This window comes from Protopterus annectens, chromosome 1.part0 (genome assembly GCF_019279795.1).
Source record: "Protopterus annectens isolate FY-2018-M chromosome 1.part0, PAN1.0, whole genome shotgun sequence".
Lineage (NCBI taxonomy): Eukaryota > Metazoa > Chordata > Ceratodontiformes > Protopteridae > Protopterus > Protopterus annectens.
The window spans coordinates 1,215,143,967-1,215,170,371 of NC_056725.1; the positions used below are offsets into that span (position 1 = coordinate 1,215,143,967).

Sequence of the window (26,405 nt, forward strand, 5' to 3'; positions counted from 1 at the left end):
ACTGCAGTTTCACTGTGGAGGAACTGTGCCAGAAATGTAAAAGCAAGTGTGATATGCAATCTCGCACAATATTAAATTATGTTATCCACAACAAAACCAGAAAAGTTAGCTTTATTTGCAGACTATATTATTTTTTACTGGAAAAATCCTGAAAAGGATATTTCAGTTTAGTGGAAATGTTTGAGGCAGCTTCTCAAGTTCTTTTAAGAAATAAAATAAATGAAGATAAAAGACTATAATGTAATCATACATGAACTGTTTCTGCAATAGTTATGGAGACATTATAAGATGAACTATTTGGATGCATGGATTAAGAAGGAATCTCTTATGGCAGCTAAGGGTATGTGGGAAGAGGTTTAAACAAAAGATAATGTACAACTTGAGAAACTGGAAGCTTTTTATTATGGATATGGAGAGTAAGATACAAGCAATGACAATTTATTAGTCCCTTTAGTTTTATATACAAGTCATGCACATTTTTATCAAATAGAGTAAAGTTTGCGGATGATGAGGAACAGCTGAAGTAATTTATTCAGGATGGGAAAAGGGCAACAGTTAAGTGTGATAAGTTGATTCTACCCATATAACAAGGTGGCTTAGACTTGCCCAATTTGAAGGGGATACTTTACAGCTAATCAGTTAAGGCTCTTATTTATTTTATATTTCTTTACCAGGAAAGTCCGACTGGACACAGGTCCTTTTTCAGCAGAGGCCCGGTGAGAAAAGCTTCAGAGTTAACATTAACAGTATACAATATAGAATACAATATATAAAAAAGTATTAACAGTATAAATATTTAAGTACATATGTAGCATACAGACAAATCTCTACTACTAAATGCTAAGCACATAGGACTAGTTACAAGGTTGCTCCGAGACAGGCAGGTTAGTATATAGGTATACGTCAGATAGGTAAATACATGTACAAGTCATATAATATATTGGGTGCCTTAGATTTATGTAGAAAAGAGGAATGAAAAAGTTCAGTTAGCGCTGAGTCAAAGTTTGAAGAATGGAGAGATTAGAATAGTGCTATAAAACAAGCAAAAGGTTATAAATGAAAGTGGAAAGGGATGATGATAAAATGGTGAGGGGTTCAAGAAATAAAGGACAGAACAAGATTTTGGATTCAAGTCCTAAAGGAGAACAACCACCATACAGATTACTGCATTCAAAAGAGCAAGAGAAAGTATTCTGATCTAAACCAATATGGGAAAGGAGAAAGAAATTTTTACCAACAGGTATGACTACAAGTAGGAGTCTAGAATATAGGCAAGAGGGGGCTGGAATTTATTGGAGAAAATTAGCAAAGAAACCATGGTACTGGAAGCAAATGACTATGAAGTGACAAGGTAAGAGAGCGAGATGAGGCCAAGCAGAAGTTTGGACTGCAGGTTAGAGATCGCCTTCCCTACTAAGGATTGACAACAGAGTTTAAGCAAAAAGAACATGATAGAAAGTGCAAAGTATAAGACCAGCTCTGGTAGGGTTTTTAGTCGAGTCTAGAACAGAAGATGTAGTTAAAAAAAGGATAATTACTGAGGCATGCAAAGTATTATATATTTACTACAAGAATCAATCAAAAGACTGAAGAGAGACAGAATGGAAAGGCAATTTATAAAAGAACAATGGCAGGTCATTTGTATGGCTCCCATGTATGCAACAAAACCCAGACAGTTTAGTAAGTGTCTGCACAGATATTCTTGTACCCCAAACTTCAGAGAATTCTTCCTCGGGTAACTAGCAAACACTGGAGGCGTGATAGGAAAGAGAGAGTAATAAGGAACATGTTCTTTGGGACTCTGAGTTGGCAGAGTTTAAAAATTCCCTACATAGTACTTTGTCAGAAATGTTGGAACAAAAAGTTGCAGCTATAGAAATTATTCTTTTGAACTGGTACACAAGATCTGAATTACCTAGACACAGTAAGGCCTTACTAAGCTTAAGTCAAATGGCTGCCAAAAAAACAGCAATTACTAGAAAATGGAAAAAAAATCTAAACAAACTAAGTGAAGTATTAAATACTGCACCGGAGATAAAAGAACAAGAGCTAAAATCTTTAGAAAAGGGAATGAGTAAATTACATACAAATACATTTTATATAGCCCACCTAATCATGAAGGGATTCACATCTAGATCAGGGGAGGTCATCGTGCCTCTTTACTCATCCCTCATCAGGCCCATAATTGAGTACAATGCCCCTTTTGGGATGTACCTTACCAGACACCTGCAGCAACTGGAAAGACCCCAAAAGTACCTCACCAAGAGGATCAAAGGGCTCAAACAGATGCCATATGCAGGCTGCCCGGTTAAAGAAACTCCAGCTCTACTCAGTGGCATACTGCCTGTTCAGAGGCGATCTGTGCTTGACGTATAAAGCCATGTCCAACCCGGAATTAATGGACATGCTGCACCTCAGAAAATCCAAATTCCATTGAGCTACGCACTCGAGAGACTTGAACCTCAGCACTGAAATAAATAGGACATGCTGGAGGGACAGAGTCATAACCCAGAGGCTCCCTTCACTCTGGAATAAAATCCCAGTCCAGGTTAGGCAGAGTCCCTCATTGACTCTCTTCAAGAGGAATCTTGATGAGTGGATGGGAGATAGTAGGTTTACCCCGGGTATCACTTCTGTGTCACTGTTAGACAGAGGCACAGTATACTAACCTCGAAAAAGGGCATAGCAAAATTCATTTAAAATGGGTGGTGAAAGCCAAACACACTCTGGCTAGGCTTATAAATGGCCTAGGGCAGATAGCCTAGTATGAACCTATGAACCTATGAATAAATGGAATTTGTTGGAACAATGCATGGGGAATAATGAGTGAGGCCCAAACGATGGCAGGCATTGAGTAACCAAGTGAATGAAAATCATTAAAAAGAAAACGTATGCATACTTTATGAAAATAATAAAAAAAAAGTTTCTATAATTTCTTTTCTTTTCAATTCATGTATTTGTGCGTATGTTATTTCTTAAAAGGTGACAATTTTATAAAGATGTCTAAAAAATGCATTGCTGGACTTGTCTGGAACATAAATAATGTAAATTAGCAACTTTACAATGCCATCTTTCAGAAAAGTTATATTAAATTGATAAATATATAATAACATACTCTAGCATCAAATTATTTTCCTGAACACTAATGGATGTACACTTTCATACATCCAACATCAAAGCTTATAGGGATGATGAAACTAATGTGCATAACATAACTCTTGATGATCAGGCATGTCATATTTGAAAGCAATAAGAAAATAAATTCAAACTTTCAAGAAGTTCCACACTTTGCCACTGCAATATTGTAAATTCTGACAGTTCATCATATGGTGCACTGCTGAAAGCTAAGGCCAGAGTGGTTACACATTATTCTTTGAAATGTGGCTTTCACAAGCAGTTGAAAAGGCTACATGATCCTGATGACAATATTTTGTTAGGCAAAGTCCTACAGGTTTCTGAGAAGCTTAAAGTTGCCTTTCAAGCTATATTATTTTATTATTGCAACAAATACCTGTGAAAATCTTAGAAGAGCGACTGATATTTTTATGTTGTCTTAAAATATGGAATTAGTCTATAGATTTTCTGAAGACTTCCAATGATGCTGAAAGTGGCCAGCTCTGTGGAGTACAGGGATAAAGCACGGACTATGGTGCAGACAACCCTTGATCGAGTAGCGGCTAGTGCACCTGTAAAATCTGGCCAAAAAGAATAAGAGTGCGCTGCCACTGGGGCTATACTACTCAGACAGCTCCACGTGGTCCTGCAGAGTGGTCCTAGCTACAGAGAACTGAGAAAAGTGACTACTTTCCAAATTTAAGTATTTTTTTCTGTTTTTTACTTGGAATACCTTCTCTTGCTTATTTTAAACAAGCTTATACTGTTTTTTTTTAACTGTTTGCTGCATTTTATAGTATCTGCACTTAAACGTTTACCTGGTCGAAAATCTGTGTGTGTTTGTTTAATTTAACTATTGAGGCTGCCCACTAAAGTGTGCTAGCCTGTGTAACTGATTTATTTCTGCCTTCTGTATTTGAGTTGTTTTCTATCTAAAAACAAAAAAAACAAAAAAATAATCTTTGTTTTCCCGCCTCTCCTCGACTAGTTTAGACCAGTTTACAGGCTTTGCTGTATTCTGGGCTGTGGTGTAGTTCCTGTGTTGTCCATTACCATACTTGGATAAGAAGGAAGTTTCTTTGCTCACCAGTGGGAGTGGGGAGCCTTGAGCAGCCTATCTGTCCCTGAAGGAAGTGACATCAGCACAAGAGCTGTAGTAATTGGTTGTTTTGGACCATTTCTAACTCTTTTCAAGTTCCCTGTTTAAAATCCGCATTAGCGCGGCTTTGAGCGATTGTGCGCATAGCGCAGCACCGGTTAAACTTTTCCTGGCTCCGCCAAGTCTGCTCTTCAAATCTTCCCTTAGAAAGCTCTACTCTTAGAATAACCAGTCTACTCATTATATTATAAGCATAGCACTTGTTCTCTAAGCTACTCTTCTAAGCAAGCACTCTCACTCAAGTAGCACTACATCCACCTACCACCACAACCACTTCCCTTAAAGGCACAACACTCTCTTATAATATTCTAGCATGTCGAGTGGTAGATTGTTAGCATCTTCTCCTGCTCAGCTGGTTAATCTGGGAATCTTGAGACAATGCTATAATTGTCTCATGTACACAGACAACCCTCTCCTCCTCCCAACAAATACAAATACATGTGAGAGATGCAACTATATAGCCAAACTGGAGGCTGAACTCTCTCAACTCAGGACTGGCAAGACCAGACAGGAGGAGAAGGTAACTACACACACAACAAACCCAGTCACACATAGACCTACCCCAACTGCAAATCAAGCACATAACACAAAAACATACTAGGAGGCTCTATTAAAAAACTTACCAAAACAACAGAGGCTCCCAAAGCAGACACCCAAAAATCTATCACCTCAAATCATAACACATGCAACACATACTTCAATAAATCGGTGTGTCAATAAATCACAGCCCTTAAGGCCAAACACTATGCCTGATGCACTAGTGATAGGTGACTGTATAGTCAGACACACTGATATCCCACTTACCAGGCTGAGCAAGGAGAGGGTAACTGTAAGCTGCTATCAGGAGCTAGGATCCGCCATATAACACACGCACTCAGGTCACTCAAAAGCACGTACAAATATGACTCCGTCATTGTCCATGCCGGTGTGAATGACCCGAGACGTACCTCCTTGGACTACATGAAAAGAGACATTGAGGAGCTCTCTGATTATGTAGCCCAGGCTGGTATGACCCTGACCCTGAGCAGCATCCTGCCCTCACCAAGAATGATGCCACAATACAAAGACAAGATGATCAGCTTTAATAATTGGCTCAATTACTGGTGTCATTCTAGGGGGATCCAATGTCTGTCTGCTTGGGATGACATGCTGGACAAGCCATGCTGCTTCGCAAGGGATGGCTTGCACCTGTCACCACTGGGCTTCCGGATATTGGCTAAGGCTCTTGCCACCCCCATAGTGCCTTTTTTAGGCAAGGCTCAAAAGACGAACCCACCTCCTTAGAAAACAAAAATGGAAAAAAATTAAGGATAATGCTGCTCAACGCCAGAAGTCTAAATCTCAAGATGCAGGCTCTCGAATCACTCCTCAGTATGGAGAACATCGATGTCTGCGCTGTAACAGAGACCTGGTTCAAGGCTCCTGAGAGCACCCCAGCGCTACCAGGCTTTACCTCGTATCATGCTTTTTGGCCCCAAAACCCGGGCCGAACCACAAAAGGAGGGGGAGTGTCCATATTCATCAATGATGCCCACACCTCTAGGTTAGTGGCAACTCAAGAAGCATCGGAGACCTTCCAGGTGCAGCTAACCGTAGGCAAAACTGCTATACAACTGGTTGCATGTTACAGACCACCCTCCCAATTTCAAGAACCTCACTCAGCCTTCCTGAAGACATTGGAAGATATGAATGTCTCACCAAATACCATCTTACTGGGAGACTTCAACTACCCTAACATAGACTGGGAGCACTATTCTAGCCCTAAAACCCTAGCCCAAAGGTTCCTGGAATTGATAAACTCAAATGCAATGGAACAGCTAGTCACCTCTCCCACAAGGGGGGATAATATACTAGACCTGATCATCACAAACATGGGGACAAAATGCTCCACACCAGAAGTATTGCCCTCACTGGTGAGATCTGACAACAAACTAATCACCCTGGATATACATTTACCACCTCCACCCCCAGCACAAAAGACTACAGTGAGAAACTTCTCAAAGGCTGACTTTACACTTCTCAAGACTGAGATGGTATCATTTAAGCCCTCAGGGCCAATGGAAACCACATCCCACAATGCTGAATCCTACACAAATGCTTTCTACGGACATCTCCAAGAATGCATGGATCACGCAATCCCAAATAAAACCAAGACCCTCTCCACCAAAGGAAAGCATTGTCTGGTGGACCCCAGCCATAAACAAATTGTACAACAAAAGAAGGAAGCTATTGCAAGACAGAGCAAAATCCCATAAAGGGAAGGCATTTCTGATCAGCACTAATAGAAAGCTACGTTCTCTCATAAAAATATCAAAGGCCAACTTTGAGAGAAAAATTGCCAAAGACACTAAAGATAACCACAAGGCATTCTTCAGTTATGTTAGAAACCTGGGTGGAAACACTCAGACATGCTCAGAGTTGGTACACAACGACAAAAAATTTACCGAACCCACAGATATTGCCAACATTCTGGCAGACAGGTTCAGTGCAAATTTCTCCCCTCCCTCGCCTCCAAAAGAAGAAATACTCATCCCAGCTGAATGTAACCTCCCTGTCATCTCTGATGTCCAGGTGAGAACCGCCCTCAACAAAGCAAAAAACACAGCATCTATGGGACCTGATGGTATCCCTGGCTGCGTGATACGTGAACTCCAAGAGGAGCTAAACCCGCATATATAAATGTTATTTAACCTTAGCCTTACTACAGGATATGTACCTGAACACTGGCATACAGCAACAGTAGTACCACTCCACAAGGGAGGCTCCACTACAGACTCTGGGAACTACCGCCCCATAAGCTTGACCAGCCTGGTTTGCAAAGCTATGGAAAGAATTATTATGAAACTCAAACAACGACACTGGGGACCTACAGACACTTGATCCCACCCAGTTCGGCTTTGTAAAAGGCAGATCCTGCCTTTTGAACCTGGTTGACTTTTTCTTAACAGTCACTAGAGCCATTGATGAGGGCAAGGCAGTCCATACAGCCTACATGGACTTGGCTAAAGCCTTCGACACAATACCCCACTCGGGGATCATAGAAAAGCTAAACAGCTTAAAAGTAAATCCATATGTCACAAGATGGGTTGCAAACTGGCTAAAGAACAGAACCCATAAAGTCAAGATTGCGGGAGCCATGTCAGACTCAAAGCCAGTCACAAGTGGTGTCCCACAGGGCTCTGTCCTGGGACCCCTCTTGTTCGGCATTTACTTCTCAGATGTGAAAGCAAACATGGGAGGGTTGTGGCTGACAAAGTTCGCAGAGCACTGCAAACTAGGCGCCATAGTCGATACACTAGCTGACACATACATCCTACAGAAAGGCCTCACCGAAACGGACAACTGGTGCCGGAATCACGGCCTTAAACTGAATGCCAAGAAATGTATAGTCATCCCCTTTGGGAAAAACAAAATACCCACAAATTATCACAGACAATAACCCACTGAGTACCGAAAAAGTAATCAGAGACCTGGGGACCCAAGTTGATAGTGACCTCTCATCTGACACCCACGTTGCCAAAGTGGTTAGAAAGACTTTCTACCTTGCCCACCTTATCATGAAGGGGTTCGCATCCAGATCAAAGGAGGTCATTGTGCCCCTGTACTCCTCCCTTATCAGGCCCATGATTGAGTACAATGCCCCATTTGGTATGTACCTCACCCGGCACTTACAACAGCTGGAGAGACCCCATAAGTACCTCACCAAGAGGATCAAGGGTTTCCAACATGTCATATGCTGCTAGGCTAAAGAAACTCCAGCTCTATTCAGTAGCATACCGCCTACTCAGAGGTGATCTGTGCCTGACATACAAGGCCATGTCCAACCAGGAATTTATGGACATGCTCCACCTCAAAAAATCAAAATCCATAAGAACCACGAAAGCCAAAGATTTAAACCTCAGTACAAATATGAATAGAACATGCTGGAGGGACAGATTCATAACTCAGAGGCTTCCCATACTCTGGAACAAAATCCCAGTCCATGTTAGGCAGAGCCCCTCACTGACTCTCTTCAAGAGAAATCTTGACGAGTGGATGGGAGATCGTAGGTTTACCCCGGGGGTCACCCCTGTATCGCTACTTAACAGAGGCACAGTAATAAGTAAGGGGGTCTTCAATGTGTCACTGCTAGACAAAGGCACAGTATTCTAAATTTATTCTATACACCTTAGTACCTCTACATGGGGTGGCGAAAGCCACATCTCTAGGGCTAGGCTTGCAAATGCCTCAGGGCAGACAGCCTAATACTAAACTATGAAACTATTATAGGGAGGGAGGCTCTGGCTCATCAGTTGAACGACACCTAGTTGGGCCATTACGTGTTGCAGCCATACTGCACAAGTCTAGGCAGCACATGCTGCCACTGTGCAGACAGATGCGCAGCAGGGAAGATTTAGCATGTGGAAGCACACTTCTCATGACAGCAGCGCATAGCACAGCTTTGAAAAGATGATGAGGGGGAGAGGGGCTCAACTACAGGAAGGTAATCCACCTTGCAAGATCAGGCCCTGTCCTTACAATCAAACTGTCATTGCTGGGGGACTGGATGGGCCAAGAGGACTTCCCGGGCAGGAACAAATGGGACTGAATTCAAAGATCTAAAAGCTAGATTTGAAGCAGTGCAAACTTCTTGCAGTAATGGTGCGGTACCCTACTTTCCTTTTACCCAAGGAAGCCATTGCTGGGTCAGCTATTGAGGCTGAACTCTTGAGTGAAGCTCCATGGATGCTGTTTTGAACACATTCTCAAACTGCTGGAAAACTATGGGAATAGCCACCATCCTATGCTCCTCCATGCACAAAAAGTTTGTTTTTATCTAACTAAAATACACACATACATGAAATTAAATTTCTTAGTCTGTAAGCAAACTGGCAATCACAATCTTACAACAGCAGTTACAAAGCATATTATGTTACCTAAATTTCATTATACGGTACCATAACAGACATTCACTGGGTTACGCAACAGTAGCCAGAGAGAAACATATAGATACAGTACAGCTAACAAGTTGCAAATTATATAGCTTGAAAACAAACAAACAAAAAAAAAAAACAAAGTATACCTAAAACTACAAGTAGAATAAATACAATATATGTGCATCTTTACACTGGTTATATAATCAAACTTTACAACTGAGACTGAATGCATTCTCAGCACAAGGTGGTATCTTTTATGAAGTTTGGAGTCCTCTTCATACCTCAGAATGTGTTCCCTCATTTTTATTTTATTTAACATTTGTTTACAAGAAAATCTGACTTGGAATGAGCCGGTTTTCAGCAAAGGCCCAGGAAGAAATGCTCCAGATGCATGTCTCATCAGACAGAGTCGCACCAAAGGAAATGTGCTCAGGAGAAGAGATGAAAAATACAGCATCCTCATTACCAGAGATATAATCCAGTGGAGAGTATATACAAGTCAATAAAGTTAGATCATTCTTGTCAAGTTCTGGAACAGTTCGGTAGAGAACGTTCCCTTCTCCTTTTTGATAGGGAAGCCACTGCACAACTTGAGCACTGTGAGGTAAGAGGACTAATTCTGTTCAATGTGGCCAGCACTCTAATAATCTACTCAGCAGAGACTGGAGTGACATCCTGTCATGAGACATCAGTCCTAAAGTTAAAGACAGTGGAGCCTTCTTCGTTTAGTCAAAAGGGCTTAGTTCCAGCAACTGAAGGACAGTTGAGGTTTCTATTATTCCCCACAACAAAAATGCCAAGATATCTGTACTCTGACTTCAGTCTTCAGAAGCCAAACCAGAAAAGTCAAAGGAAAGGCATCCACTGTGGGCTTCTGGAACTCTATCTCTTAAATACAGGCCTTGCTAGCAGCAGATTATTAGATACTATGTCTGCCTCCAATGCGGCTAACACAGATGGGGACATAGTCACAGAAATTCTTCAGACTAAGGGTGAATGAAGCACTTCACCAAGGCCATTCTCCTCAGTCTTCAATAGGACAGATGGTGTTACTAAGGCCTCATGTTCTCTACCTGTTAATTCTTCTGGTATGATGCGTTTCAGCTCAATGACTTTTTGAAGGGAAAAATAAAATTGTGCAAGAACTATAACAGCATATGTTCAAATCCTTGATATAGGTCACTGTTACAGTAATATTAACTATGGAGCCCTTCTACAGCAGAAGGCCGAATGTCAAATCTAAATACCAGAGCTTACCACCCTTCCCTGCCCCATACCCAAGACGCCCAAACTCCCTCCCAAAAGTGATGTTAGCATGCTCTCCAGATAAATCCAGCATCCACCTGTGCCATCTTTTGTTCTTTCTTGCCCAGTTTACCAGCAGGACAGACATCCAGCCCTCTCATGGACATGCTCCTAGGTGGAAAAGGCCAAAACCATATACAAACTAAAATGCTTAAGGAAGGTCTCTGGTCCAGGGACTTGGAAAACCTCAGTTACTCAAGTCTATCCAGAGATGAGCAGGCATGAGGTTTGTAGGGAAAAGGAGAAAGGGTAAATGTATACCCCACCTCAGACCTGAGATGCCCAAAGAAAAGGACAGTGGATAGCGGGATGGCAACTTGTGCTGCAACAATAACTACTTCAACATCTACTATTATGGTAAGTTTTTACAGCTGTACTATGTTATTTGTACAGATCACTTCTGCAGCAGCAATGACATAAGTGCTCACAAGGACTGATTAATAACAAGACCTGATAAGTGAAGTTGTAGCAAGCCCTGTAGAATGTAAAAAAAATATATATCGTCCTTACCCTGAAAGCAATAGCTAATCAGTAGTGTTCAGAAAATGTATGAGAAGACGACCACTGGGAGCCTCCAAAACCAACTGTTACACACACCCCTAAGAAAAGACACAGCCACTGCTGTCTCTCTGGTACTGTAGTACCTCACATATTCTATGTTTTTTCTCATGATGACAGCAGCAAAAAAAAAAAAAAAAAAAAAGCTACAATGCGTTGGTCACTTGGAGACGGTCTTTCCCTACTTTCTTGGCTGCAAACACCACAAAAAGTTGATCTGAAACTCTGATGCTTTTGTTTTTTTGTCTAAATAGTACCTATCGCCTTTGCTTTGTGGTTAGGAAAGAAAAGTAGTAGCTGTATAATATGACTAAAGGAAAATGCACTCAATACTTTTGGTATAAAAGGAAGAGCTGGTTCTAAGGTTAACCCTGCCTTTGCTAAATACAAGAAAGGGTACTTTGCACGTATAAGTCTAAAGTTCTGATATCCTCTCATTTGAAGTTATGATAAGCAAAAGAGCAGTTTTCCAAGTCAGGAACTTCAGATGTACAAAGTTTGAATGGAAGCTATATAAGCTTTTCCAGACAAAACTCACATCCCATGGAGGAGAAATTGCAGTCTTGGATGCAGGAATCCTTACAGAAATGTTTTAACAGGCTGCAGAGAAGCAAAGGGAAGATCCATGGATATACAGACTGAAATGGCTGAAACATTACCTTCACTACGGCACAAGTCGAACCTGAAATGAACTCAGAAAGCATTGCAGGACCATAGGCACTGAGGCACTTAGGGGATCCTGATTATTTCTCTGGCAGCAGATCACAGACCTTTTCTATTAGGTCAAGTAAGATTTCCCAGTAGCAGACTCCCTAACCTTCTTAAGGATAGCACATCTGCAGTAAATCTGTATCAGAAAGTTGCACAATTAATTCATCCAAGCTGAAAGCTGCAAGGTCTTCAAGTTGGGATGCATGATGACCTCCATGTCTGAGTGAGAAGATCCAGCTGTATATAAACAGTGTAAGAGGTTTCACCCTGGACATCTGAATGAGGAGGAGGCAGAACCACTGATGCCTGGGTCAAGAGGATCTTATTAGAAGTACCTCTATTCCATCCTCAGTCACCTTCTGAATCACCCTGAGAAGTAGAATCAGAGGGAACGCATGCAGAAAGAGACGTGCCCACTTACAGATGAAGGCAGCTACTGCCCAGGCTTCTTTGTGTAGTACTCTGCAGGAGAATTTTCTTAACTGCATGTTGCTAGAAGAACCAAACAAGACTATGAGGACCCCATCTGTAAAATATCTGCAGGAAAATATCCCTTTATAACAATTGCTTGTTATGATGTGCAGTTGAGTGGCTCAACTGGCCCACCAGAGTTCAACTCAGATGGGATGTTAGCTGCGCCTAGAGTCATTTGACCTTGAACAGTCATCTTCCAAGCAGTTACAGCCAATCTACATAAGTGATTGGACCAAATTCTCCCTTGCTTATGCAAAACATTACAATCTTGTCATCCACTGCCGCAACTATAAGACCCATTTTTTCAGATGGGCATGAAGATTTTGATTGTTTTAATATGGGCAGTCATATCCTTTATGCTGATGTGATTTTTCCTCTAGGCAAACTCACATACTTCCTGCACCTTAAGTCTCTTACAGTGTTCTACCCAAAGCAGGTCCGAGGCATCTGTCATTAGGGTCTAGTTTGGACGGCCCTGTTTGAAGGGAACCCTCTAGTTCTGTCTGACCCCAATGGACCACCACACCATCTCCTGTGAGATGTAAGGTAGTACAGAAGTCATCCCCTCTATGCACTGACAGTGTTGACTCCTGCTCTTTCTGTGATACCACTGGAGGCTCCTCATAAGTCACAATCAATACACCCTAGGGTTCAGTCCTTGGGCTACTCCTCTTTGGCATTTACTTAACTTTAGCTTTGACTACTGAGAACAGTTTGTGGCTGACCAAGTGTGACTGCAAACTTATAAACTCCCCAGAGGGTACCAAGATCTTCCTGGAGGACCTCTCCCAAAACAAAGAGCTGGTCTCAAAACAATGGACAAACTAAATGCCAAGAAATATATAATCATATCTTTTGGCAAGCCATGATTAGCCCTGTAGCTATCACATTGACAATATTCCTCTGAAAATTGATCCCATAGTTAGGGATCTGGGAACTTACGTCAGCAATGGACTATCCTTTAATATCCATGTATCCACTGTTATAAGAAGTCTTTTTTCATCGCACAGCTTATTTCTAAAGATACTGCATCCAGATCCAGTGATGCAATCATTCTACACTAGGCATTCATCAAGCTGATCATTGAGTATAAGGACCAGTTTGACATGCACCTGTCCAAACACCTGGAATGACCACAACACTTTCTCACTTAAATAAAAAAAAAAAAAAAAAAAAAAAAAAAAAATCAAGAGCCTAAATTGTAAAGACTACACAGACAGCATCAATGTATTGTCCTTTTCAGCATCGTACAGGCTACTGAAAGATGACCTCTGCCTTTTGTCAACAGGTTCAAAAAACCCTATTCTGTCAGACCTATTACCATTCACAAGTCCAATGGCACCATAAATAATCAAGGGACCGCAATACCCTACACAAAATAAACAGAACATGTTGGAGGGATATGTATGTATCACAGACAATACCACTTCAATGGAACCATTTTCCACTCCACATAAAGCAAAGAACTTACCTTATTATATACAAACTTAATTTGGATGAACAGATGGGTAAACCACCAATCAAGGATAGGGGAAAGATAAATGGCACGCTATATCCTTATTTGGCCTATATCTGGGTTATCCGCATGCAAAATATAAGGGTTAAAAACTAACATGGGAATTTAAGACAAGGCTTCTTAAGATCCTCACAGGAAAATAACCTAATAATTACCTATGAAACACTCCCGGAGTACTATTAAGACATTGTAAGCCAAGAATCTCAATGCTTCTAGAAATTCCCTGACCATTACAATAGTTTTCTCAATTAATTCCTGAAGGTATCATCTTAGGGAGTCCATCTATTCCCAATTTAGAAAAGCACACTGATGGCTGGAGTTCAAAATGATCCACAGGAAAATCACGTTATGAAAGGGGTGAGATTTGACTTATGGACAATGAACAAGGATGCCAGGTTTTGAAAACTGTCCATAGTGAATTGCAAAGCTCTTATCACCGCTTCCTAGGACTGTGCCTGAATTACACAGTCATCCAGATAGGACAAAGTATGAATGTCCTTGGTATAAAAAAAGCAATGACTGGTGCCAGAAAATAGCATTGCTGCATTACACATTGAAATGGTTAAGGAAGTAAACTGATAGTGGAAGCATTGCAGCTCATATTTGAGAAACCATCTTTGGTCTCTTGTAATAGCCAGTTATTCTTGGTCTCTTGATATAGGAGAGGTTGCCTAAACTCTGACTGCTTCACAAAATTATGCCTGTACCCCCCATGGAGTTGTAATACTCATCTGCCTCTTATGATCTTTTCACAGCTTCTTAACAATTGGGTGAACCTTCCTGCTGCCCGTGGGAAGGCTTCGGAAGGGACTGGAAAAATCTGGGCTGCTAGGACAGGGAAGGGAGAAGCTTTCAACAAACATGGCTTCCTTTCATGGGTGATGTCACCCTGTGGACCCCAGGGCTTCCTCTTCCGATCTCCCTAATATTTCTTTTTCCTACTGACCCTTTGTCACCTCTGCCTGCTTACTCTCACCAGGTTAGTGATGGAGTCCAGACTTGGAGGGATAGCTTCTCTCATACCTTGGTACAGAGGAGTGAAAAGCTGGTTCAGACTCTTTACCCTTCTCCTTTTCTTCCATCCTTTTGAAAACTTCTGCTCTACAGGTCCAAAAGGACAGATTTTTATCAAGTGGGGCACAGAGACGCTGCAGATTAATATCTTCTGGCAGGGGTTGCAGCCTCAACCAGGCATGAAACTTTTCTCCCTAGACCTCAGCTAAAAAAGGGTCTTGCACATAGTTCAGCTCTGCCTGTCAACAAATGCAATAAATAAATCACTGCCCCATAGCTTCTGCCCTGGAGGCTGTGTCCACAGCATCATACCTACAGTTTACAAAGTGCTTATCCACCTGGTCAGTGGTTTGGGGGAAGTTCAGAAGTTTTACATTTTTAAGTTCTCACTTCCTTCATATGGTCAAGGAGAGCAATCTGAAGCTTAGTCATGTATGCCTGACCGTAATGACTCTGAAAGCAAGAATGGCAGCTGTCTACACTTTTTTCCCAATGTGGTCAGAAATCCCGTTCTCCTGGTCATTGGGAAGAGTGCTGGAGCAGTAAATAATCAGACCCATTTTCTGGATCTAGAAACACCACTGCTGGATTGGCTATAGGATTTTATACAGAAATGTGTGTAATTCCTGAACCCTGCAGAACCCATAAGGATTATTCAGGGTAAGGGCAAGGTGGCTGGTTCCATTTAGGCAGCCAAGAAGGTATCCTCTAAAGGTCCTTTAGTAGATGACTTGCTAGTACTTCTGAGAGTAAGCCATCTCTTTGGCTTCCAATAAGAAGAGGTCCTTCATTCTGCAAACAGTATCCTCAAATACGATTTCCTCTGCGGGAGAAGCAGAGGACATGGTGTTATCAGTGTTAGGGTCGTACAGTACTGGAAAAGACATCTGGAAGGTGTAATGCAGTTCCCTCCCCCAAACTAATCAAGGAGTCAGAATTCCTCTTTGGGGAAGGACTGCTATTTCTCTTAGCAAAAGAAACTCCAAACACCGAAGTCTGATCTCCCTGATGGTCAGAGACATTCATCTCTTACCTTGCATTTCTTTTGTGGATTAACATGGTGGCAGTATCAGTCAAAGCCTCAAGTATCTTTTTGTCTAAGTAGTTATGAAGGGAACACTCCATTCTCCTAAGTGTCTTTTGCCAAAAGTCCTGGCAAATACTAAAGTTATATATGTTGCACTTCAGGCTCTGACAAAATACACAGACTTAATATCCTTGCAGAACTTGTCCTTTACATGCTCATCTGTTCACTCTTTTCTAAGAAGACATACCCCGCACTCATAACCAGTTGTCCAAATTCCCTTTTAAACAATAGAACAATCTTCAAAAATTGGATAAAATGCGTTTTCACATTGAGGTACTGACCTGTACTAGGCCTCCGAAGCAGGCCATCGACACTGGACTACTGACTCTAATAGGCAGTTCTTGCAATAAAAACTACATCAAGGAACAACAAAAGATTGCACCTGCTGGCTTTATCCAGGATTCTGCGGACATCTCTGAGGGGCAGATGTCTATCCAGGCTGGAGGGACAAAGCTGCTAATCTCTGGAAGTTGGTCCAGATGCCAGGCTTCTGCAGAAGCCTGTGGTAGTCAGTAGTATTGCAACAATGATCTATATGAGGAACATCTGCAGATGATGTATGCTGCAGCCTCACATAGTTGTCTTTGCCATCTAAATGCTCAAGGGAGATTAGTAGTGCTACAGATATGGCATCAGCCGTGGATTGGTTAGCTCTATATGCAAACTGCAATGGGTCAAAATCAGGAGATAGGCATGATGAAAGATGCTTTTTGATCAACCACTCAAAACACTTCATAACAATGGATGTCAGAGCAACTGATCTGTAGTCATTAGGGCCAGAGGGAGTGGTTTTCTTAGGCAGTGGGATGATGTTAGCTTCCTTGTAGCATGAGGAAGCTGTCTCCATGAGCACTGTGCATAGTTGATCAGCACAGCCTTTTAACACCTTGCCCAGTATGTTGTCTGGGCCAGCAGCCTTCCTGGGGTTCACTCTCTAACTCTCTTCTTATCTCCTCTGTGCTGAGGCTGAGTACTGCATCATTCCCATCATTGGGTAGCTTTAATGCCAACATGTTATTTCTATCGTCAAATCTACCAAACATGATGTTCAAACTGTCCAGGAATTTGATTCTGTCCTCACACTGTGCTGACTTGATTTTGTAGTCCGTGATCTCCTGTGTGCCTTGCCATAGCCTCCTTGCATCCTTCATGTCTTCAAAATGGCTCTGCACCTTTCTGCCATACTCTCTCTTAGCCTCCTTTATACCCCTCCTCAAATGATTTCTTGCTATACTTAGGGCTGCTTTGTCCTTAGCCCTGTAAGCTGCATTTCTCTCCTTCAGAAACTCATATACATTAGGAGTGAGCCATGGCTTCTTGTTAGCTCTAATAGTGATACTCTTGGTATTTGTTACCCCATCAACACAGTTTGAAATGTATGCCATCAATACCTCAGTGTATTCATCCATGTTCAGATGCTGATTCACTGTGGTTATTTCCTTGAACAAATCCCAGTTGATTCTTTCTAAGCAGCCTTGGAGGGTCTCCATAAGCAGCCTTGGAGGGTCTCCATAAGCAGCCTTGGAGGGTCTCCATAAGCAGCCTTGGAGGGTCTCCATAAGCAGCCTTGGAGGGTCTCCATAAGCAGCCTTGGAGGGTCTCCATAAGCAGCCTTGGAGGGTCTCCTTAGCCCCCTCGGGCCATACTCCGATTTGTTTCTTTGTGGGTTTCCCCTCTAACCAGTACAGGTTTGTAAGCTGATAGCAAGATGGCATAATGGTCAGTTTTTCCCATTTGTGGAAGCTGTACTGACTTACAATCTTTCTTTAAGGTTGCGTACACCTTGTCCAGGATATTATCAACCCTTGCAGGAATGCCCACATACTAATGGTAGTGTGGGAGTACTTCTTTCATATTTGCTTTATTAAAGTCACCAATATATGGTTAAATGTGCAATTCAACTTACAAGAAACAATCATAATAATAATCGGTATACATTCATTTGATCAGCCAGTGGATGGTCGATCGGAATACAGTCAAAAGCAGTGCGGCAAAACCTCAAAAATGCGAATGCAATTCTTGAGAATTGCAAAATACCCCCCCCCCCCTTTTTGACCCATGGTAGTGCTTGGTTAGGTGGTAGAGCGGAAGTGTCGCAATTGGTGTTTGCTATGACATTCCGACCATTCGGCAATGGGAAATTCGGTAATAACACTCGGTGTTATACCCGATCGAGCAATGGTAGCTCACTCAAATGAATGTATACCATAATAATCATATACTAAAGGTTATCCCAAATGTGCTGTTATAAAAGAATCAGAGCTGTCAATACAAATTACAATCTCAAAGTGTCTTTATGGATCTTTACCTCCTGAATATGTAAATGTTACCCCAGTGCAGCAAAAAAAAAAAAAAAAAAAAAAAACATATTTTAAACATTACTTCTGCTTGATATAATGGACAGAGGTACAACAAATGTAGATTAAAGTCAATGCACCTTTACAAATTTATAAACAAGAATGCAAAGTCTGCTGAGTACTCTCCTATATGTACACACTCGCTGGAGGAGTCAGGCATTTTTACATCATTCAAGTCTATAGTGGCTTTTTTTTTTTGTATGCTTCCAGTTAACACCCACTCCTTATGACATCCAGAGCATTTTTTGGATCTGGCTTCTTTAAATAAGTGACATACCAGCTAATAACAGGTAGCATTAGAAAGGACAAGGAGTAATAAAACACAATGCCTTTAACAATAATCTAGGATGTCATGCAGTACAGAAGTTAATCACTGTTTGACATCCATATTTTCATATTTATGTTCATATTTTCAAAACGGAGACCCACATGTTGAGGGGCGTGATGTGAAATGCCATGTTGGGAGACAGTAAATATCATTGTCATTGCCTATTTATATCACACGATACCCGAATGATTGCTAGTAATTATGAAAATAAGAAATATTTCCATATGTACTTTATACTTCAACCAGTGGCTTATACACTACTGCATGGCATCAGGTGAAACCTTAGATGTCGCTGAAGAAAACTGTCATCGATATTTGCACTGTAAGTTGCACATCTTGAAAGATATTCAGTATCACGTATGTTGCTAATTATACAATTAAGCATATATTTCCATATTTCTTTAACTATTTCAATAAACATGCACTCAGAGGGGAATACTTTGCTGACACGTTAAAGCTGATATCTGGTTAACAAAAGTGATTTAACAATCCGTATCTAAGCTGTGCAGTTTCCAAGATATAACTATTTACTTGTGAAAGTTTATCAAAAAATATAATTCTAGGTTTGTGTCCATTATAATATATTATGATATTTATGGAAAGATCATGAATGCAGTGACTATCATCATGATAAAGAATAATTCTTACATATAACACTGCTATTTATACAGTTTAAAAGTTTTTATTTTTCACAAAATATTTAAATTTGCTTATCTTATGCTTTTAAATTGATTTTTCAGAAAATGCTCTTGAACATAGGGTTTACGTAGACCACTAAAGACGTGACATTCTAAACCACATAGGTGTTAATGAGTTAAAGGAATATGTACCACCTTCTTCTATCCTGTGGGCAATGCTATCTTGTTAGCACAGCCAGTGTTAGCATATTAGGGGCCCTCAGTAAATGTAAAGGCATTTCCATTCTATGTATCACCCCGTCACTGCTATCCCTCCTGATCAACCTTTTAGTTCATGCTGCAAACTGTACAGACTGATCTGTAGCTACAATACTCTTGCTTTACAACAGGCCAATGCACCACACTATGTTTGCCACTCTCTCAAAGAGGCATTTACAGTTACTGGCGCTTAGCTGCAACAGTGATGATTACATCTCTATGTACAAGCTGGACTTAGGTGAAATGGTGCCCTAAGCACTGCCTACTGTTTCAGTCCCGACAGACACACACACACAGACACACACACACACAGACACACACACACACAGACACACACACACACAGACACACACACACACAGACACACACACAGACACACACACACACACACTCTAGCCCTCTCCCCATTCCTCCCATATTGGGCTCCCCATACCATACAAATGATTTCTTTCTTCCTTTTCCCACATTTTCCTTTACTCTTCATTTTAAAGTTTTTTTTCTTCTTTTTAAACAACCTTCTATCCAACGATGGCTTGAACAGAAATTATGATTAAGTACTTCAGTGTTTATTTTCAAGTTTAGTTTTCCTTGCATCCTTTCAATACACCAGCTTGCTGACTAAGGCAGCACAGTAGTAACCATTTAAGAAATAATTCAATTAAGAAGCCATTAGGGTTATAGATTCTCTGAGATGCTTTTTAGAGCATTTCCCAACACTTTTATCTAACGGTAAACAATAGTCATGAGTAAAAAAAGAATTTCAGTCGTATTTATTTTCTATTTTGTAGACATCTTCGTTATGGACATCAGCTGGATTTAGAGACTCTGTTTCTACAGTACAGCCAAACAGTCCACTTATGCCATGTTAACGAGGTCATAAGAAGGCTAAAACATGTATGCCCACAGCTAGTGGAGTTTGGCTTTACTGTCCTGAATCTGTCCATAAAGACCTAAAAAAGAAAAAGGAAAAAAATCATGGGCATTCAGAAGCCATATAGCTGAAACATTTGGATGTCCTTAACGGGTCATATGCATATATCCCATGGGCCTCTATTGCAGGAGGTTTAAGATATCACACAGTGAAAACTCTAGCTTGGCTAGGTTTTTCTTGTAGTTTTTACGAACTGGTTTGTCTGTGTGACCTTTTTACTTTTTGGTTGAGATATTACAAAATACCACGATAAAATAACCTGATGTAGTTGGGGGCCCCCAGCAAACATTGGGTGCGCTGGTGCCCAAAGCTGGCTATGCTTGTCAGTGCCCCCCCACCATGTTTCCTCTTCATGAGATTCTTAGCTGCTGATGTGCAGAATGCTAATTCCTGCGTCCGAGTACAGCACTAACCTCTCTCAGTTGTCACAGGGGCGTGAAATCTTTGCTACTTGTTCCTGGAATAGCACAATCTCATCTGCCTGCACCACCCATTGCCATTCTATTGCTTCCTTTTCTGTTCTATCAGGACTAGAAAATAAAACTGAATGAGTGGGGGGGGGGGGGTTCCATCACAACTATCCCCGATTTCTTTATGGCAATGTTACAGCTTCACTATAGTGAGGTTTGCAATGCTATCATCAGAAATTTGTGAGCACAAGTGTGAAAAATCTGCAGTGACCAAGTACATGGAAGGAGCTGGTAGTGCAGACAAAGTATATGATGTGCTAGGGGGCTAATTCCTGTAGAAGTATTAACATTACTTCCAATTTCTGTCACAGGTTGGGAGATGGTGTGTTTAACAGAAGCAAATTCATACAGCCTGTAAGCCGCATTAGGCAGGCAGGACCACTGGTATGACAACAAGAATGCACAGCCACTCGATTCCTCTACTTTTCCCTTTTAGTCTGATTCAAGTTTTGCCCCACCATTAGTAAACTTTTACTACTATGCAATACAGTCATTTTGTTTTGTAATGCAAAACACAAGTTAGCAAGAAAACTTAATATTGGTTTTCTAGAAAGCAACTTTTGCATTTTGCCATGCTATACAGTTGTTTGTTCCACAGCAGAAACAGACTACAAAGTCTGAAGTAAAGCAGTAGGGTGTCTCGGTGATTAATCTGCCATTTAGCATCTATGGCTTGTCTGACAATTGATTGTGGGGAAATCTGACTTTTATGGATACTTGAGATATGTTACATCACTAAAGAATTAGCTGACAAGAGTTTTGGGAAATGTGACTTGCAGTTCTTGTATGCAATGATTTGCTTTACCGCCATCATTCGGTTAGGAAGAGCCTGGTGCCTTAACCAGTTTCCTTTTACCTTTAGAACTGACAGAGAGGGATTTAAGTGGAGTGCCAAACAACAGAGGCTATATAATGCAGTACTTCAGGAAAACAAGCATGAGCAGTTCAGAACCTTGACCAATTCAGTTATACAAACCATTTATACCATTTCTTGCTGTGACTTTTTATATGGAAGGATGAAAAAAGGCCACATACTATAAATGGAAATAAGTTTCTGGCATCTAGCATGGCACAGTCTGAGGAAAGGCAGCAGATATGGGAAATATCCCTGACTCCCTTACCTTATAGACCCACCCACATGACTAATACTCAGGTCTATATCTATATTATATGCTCAAAGGTTTAAAACTTTGACGCTCATATGATCAACACCATATGAGTGACGTTTTAAAACATCGAACATATAATAAAAATACACAAAAACAAAAAAACCTACCTGAACGCTCTAAGCAGGGAGACACGACCCCTGCGCCTCCCACACCCCCTACTACTTAAATATAACAACTCCGAGATCACACTACAGTGAAGTAAAGGGAAATATTCCCTATGGCAATCTCCGTTGAAACTTGCGAGCTTTCAAAAGTTTGCTCATATGGTGCCAACCATATGAGACTCAAACTTTTTAAAGTTCATGCTTCTGATATAGACCCTAATAGTCCACCCATTATTTCCTTTTAAGTCTCAGTGCACCCCCTCTTTCAGGAATTCCTCAGTCCACCCCAAAACTGTTGCTTTATTCTAATGTACTGCAACTCACAATTTGTTCAATAAAATTTCAGTCAAACGGATATCCAAATATAATAAAAAATACGCCACTCAGAACTTTATTTATTTTACATTTGTTGACCGGGCTAGTCTAACTGGATACATGTCCATTTTCAGTAGAGGCCCGGGGAGAAAAGCTCCAAACAACAGTAATGACGAATGAAATACAGTAATGAGAAATATTAAAGTGAAATTATGGTACATATTTTTCTTAAGGGTCAGATCCACTTATACAGAGTCCTTTAGTAAATATAAACTGAGAACAAATACAAAGAGCGAAAATTTGAGAGAGCAAAGAAAAATAATTAAATTTAAAAATTTTTTTTTTTCTTTTTTTTTTTTGGTTCAATAATAGATGTCCTTTGAGTTTAAAAAAGAAAGTCCTTTTACAGGTAGGCTATATAGAAAAGTGGAGTAGAAAGAGCAAGAAGGAGAAAGAGACATCAGTCCGGGTTGGAACAGGGACAAAGCCAGTGAGTTGTTAGATATTCTTTAAGATGCTTCTTATAAAGAAGAGTGGAAGCAAGGTTGGAAAGTTCACTGGGGAGATGGTTCCAACTTTTCCCTATGGCGTTGGTGAAAAGCGAGTCCCCAGCTTTGTTGTTGAATTTAATGGATGAGACTATGAGTTTATTTGCTGAGCGTAGTGTAGCAAGATTTATGTAGGGGGTAATGAGGTTGGTGAGGATTGGGGTGTTATTAGGGTAGTAAAGGATCTTTTGGGTGATAAGTTGTTGAAAAAGAAGTTGGTTCTCCAGTTCTAACCATCCCAGTTGTCTGAGGTTATGACAGTGATGAGTTCTAAATGGGGAGCCAGTAGCAAATCTGGCTATGTTATTATAACTGGTGGAAAGTTTGGAGAGGTTGGTTTTAGATAAATTAGTGTAAATAGCTGAAGCATAGGATAAGGTGGAGATCAGGTGGGTCTGGGCAATAGTGATTCTAGCTATAGGGGTAAGGAAGGATTTGATTCTGTAAAAGGTGCCTAGTTTTTTGTTGACAGACTTAATAATGGAATTAATATCATCATAGCTAAGGTAGTTGTCAATTGTTACTCCCAGTAGACGAGTAGTAGTATCAGGGGATATGTTAGTTCCATTGTTAGAAGTTACTGTGAAGTGCAGTTTAGGTGACTTATGAGTAGGAGCAAAGAGCAATAGTTGTGTTTTCTTGGGGTTGAGAAGGTGGCAGTGTTTCAAGAACCAGTTTTCAACACTGTTAAATGCCGTTTGGGTTAGGGACTGGAGAGAGGGTATGGACTTGGCTGAACAAATTAAGGTGGAGTCATCAGCATATTGTATGCAGGTGGCTTGGGGTATGCTGATATGTAGATTATTAACAGAGAGAATAGAAGGGGTCCTAAAATGGAGCCTTGTGGTACTCCAATATGTTCACAGGGAGGGATGAAGAAAGATTATTATCCCAAAGGACTGTAGGATTTAAACCATTGTAATGCTTGGGGATTAAGTGATTGAGCTTTTAGGATGTCAATAAGTATATGATGGTTTACCATATCAAAGGCTTTTGAGAGGTCAATAAATAATGCAGAAGAAAAAGTGTTGTTTCGATTTTTGTTTATGGTATCAGAGAAGGATAGCAGGGCAGTTGTTGTTCTATGGTAATGCCTAAAACCATGCTGGCAGCTGGCAAGAAGATTATTTTGGAGCAGGTGGTCAAGCAGTTGTCTGTGTATACATTTTTCCATTATTTTAGCTAATGGAGAGAGCAAGGCGATAGGCCGAAAGTTGGAGAGTTCTGTAGATGGGCCGCCTTTATGTAAAGGGATTATGTGGGAAACCTTCCATAATGAAGGGATTTTGCTTTCTAAAATTGTTCTATTTATAAGGATGGATATGGGATAGGCAATGGATTTAGCTGCAAATTGCAGGTATTCAGCTGGAAGACTGTCAGTGGAAGGGGTACATGGCTTGAGTTTTTGAAGGAGTTTGCAAATGAGGGATGTAGGTACAGGTTGTAAAAGAAAGGTTGGTGTTGAGGTATTAGTGGTATTCAATGGGGGTGTGGTTGTGCATGGCAAAGTATTAGCTAGGGATAGAATGGCATCAGTAAAGTAGTTATTAAAAGCATCAGGAATCTGGTTAGAGTTATTTTGGTTGAATCCTGAAGGGGCAGGAGTTTTAGAGTGCCCAGGCTGAAGAAGCTCAATGCCAGACCAGAATTTTTGTGGATGTTGTTGGTGGGTTTGTTGTAGGTGGAGGTAATAGTCTTTTTTGTCTTTGAGAATCTCTTTCTTGGTGGCATTTCTTAACTGCTTAAAATAGAGGTGGTCTGTTGGGCATCTGGAGGTTCTCCATTTGGCCCAGATTTTATTTCTGAGGAGGATCTTTTGTCTAGTTTGTTTTGTGAGCCAAGGGGCAGTTTTGGTCCTAATTCGGGAAGAGCAATAGGGGGTCGTGGTAGTCAAGGATTTGAAGAAATTTGGTATTAAAGTAGGTTACTGCTTCATCAAGTCCAAGATGAAACAATGGTGACCAGTCACATGCTTTAAGTTCATTTTGGAAGCTGTCTGGGTTAAAGAATATTTTGGAGCGGGAGGTTTTAAAGATATTAGTGTTGGGGCTATAAGTTTTTTGTTTGATGAGATAGGTTAACGTGGTCACTGATATCATCTGGAAGGGTTCCTGGCTTATAAGAGTCAAGGAGACTGTTTAGAAGGATCCAGTCAAGGATGCTTTCTTTACTGTTTGGTTTGTGGATTCTGGTCGGAGTGGTTATTATTTGTGTGAATCCATAAAGATTTATGTGGTCGGTAGGATTGGGAGAATTACAGGTAGCCCAGTCTATATTAAAGTCACCTAACATAATAGTTTCTTGGGGTAGGTGGGTAGAGAGGTAACTTGGTATTTTTTCAAGGGTGTGAATGTTATTTCCTGGGGGGAGATGGGTGTAAATTAGATAGATTTGGAGCTGTTGATTTGTAGTTTTGCAGTAAGGATTTCTGAATTGGTATCTGAGGGTAGGAGCAATTTGAAGGGTGAAAGTTGGAGTTCAGCTTTATACAAAATGGCTACCCCTCCACCCTTTTTGGTTATCTGGTCATATCTCAGGATGTTGTAACCAGGAGGGGTAATGTCATGGTCCTGAGTGGAGGGCTTTAGCCAGGTTTCAGAAATGCAGAGAATATCAAATGAGTGCACATCTAAGAGTGCATGTAGGTGGGTGATTTTATTGTTAATGCTACGGATTCATCAGAATCATGACCAAACTAGTCATTATACTCAATGATGATAAAGTCTTATGACGAAAGCGCTTGACCTTTTTATCTGGAGTGTTTTTTATTGTGGCTTTGTGCTTTTGTGACTTTTTGTTACTGTGTACTTTGCACATTAAACGTTGGATTTTATATTTTGGTCGTAGGATTATTGGCTACAGAGTGGTGTATTTTTTATCTTATTGGTGGTGTTTTACCTCTCCAACACCCATTTTCGTTTTCTGGACATCTAAATATGCTTCTAGAGATGTGTCACTATACAAAGGCAGTGAATAACTTCACAGTTGTGTTGCTTTACAGTAACCCGCTCCTGGGCTGGGCTGAAGCATGCAACTTTGTCTCATGAAAGATATTATTTCACAACAGCTCCCAGCTATGCCTTACGTTTAAGTATCAATAATGGATCGGTTAACAGGCAAAGATAACGAGAATGATGAAAAGAAGCCTTTTTATGGAAAAATGGCGACAACGGTGCAGAACAACTGGTCCGGGCTGCATACCGTCTATACCAACAGTGAAACAACGGAATGCCATACATGGCCAACTGCAAAATTAACAATGAACAGCATACTTCACAATGAAGGAATATTCCATTTGCACATTAAGCTGAATGAGATGTGCCTTAAAAAATTTAAGTACTACTGATACAGCCCGATGTTTAACAAGGAAGGATTCACTGCTCTCAACAGCTCTGGACAGCATTTATACTTTTCAAATAGTTGTTGTTGTTGT

The 26,405-nt window shown here is 40.8% G+C and overlaps 1 protein-coding gene across 1 annotated transcript in view; it reads right to left on the reverse strand.

Annotated features, from left to right (window-relative positions):
* Positions 1-26,405, reverse strand: part of MMS22L (MMS22 like, DNA repair protein) — a gene marked incomplete in the record, with an annotated part of 1,809,169 nt that overhangs the window by 1,233,585 nt on the left and 549,179 nt on the right.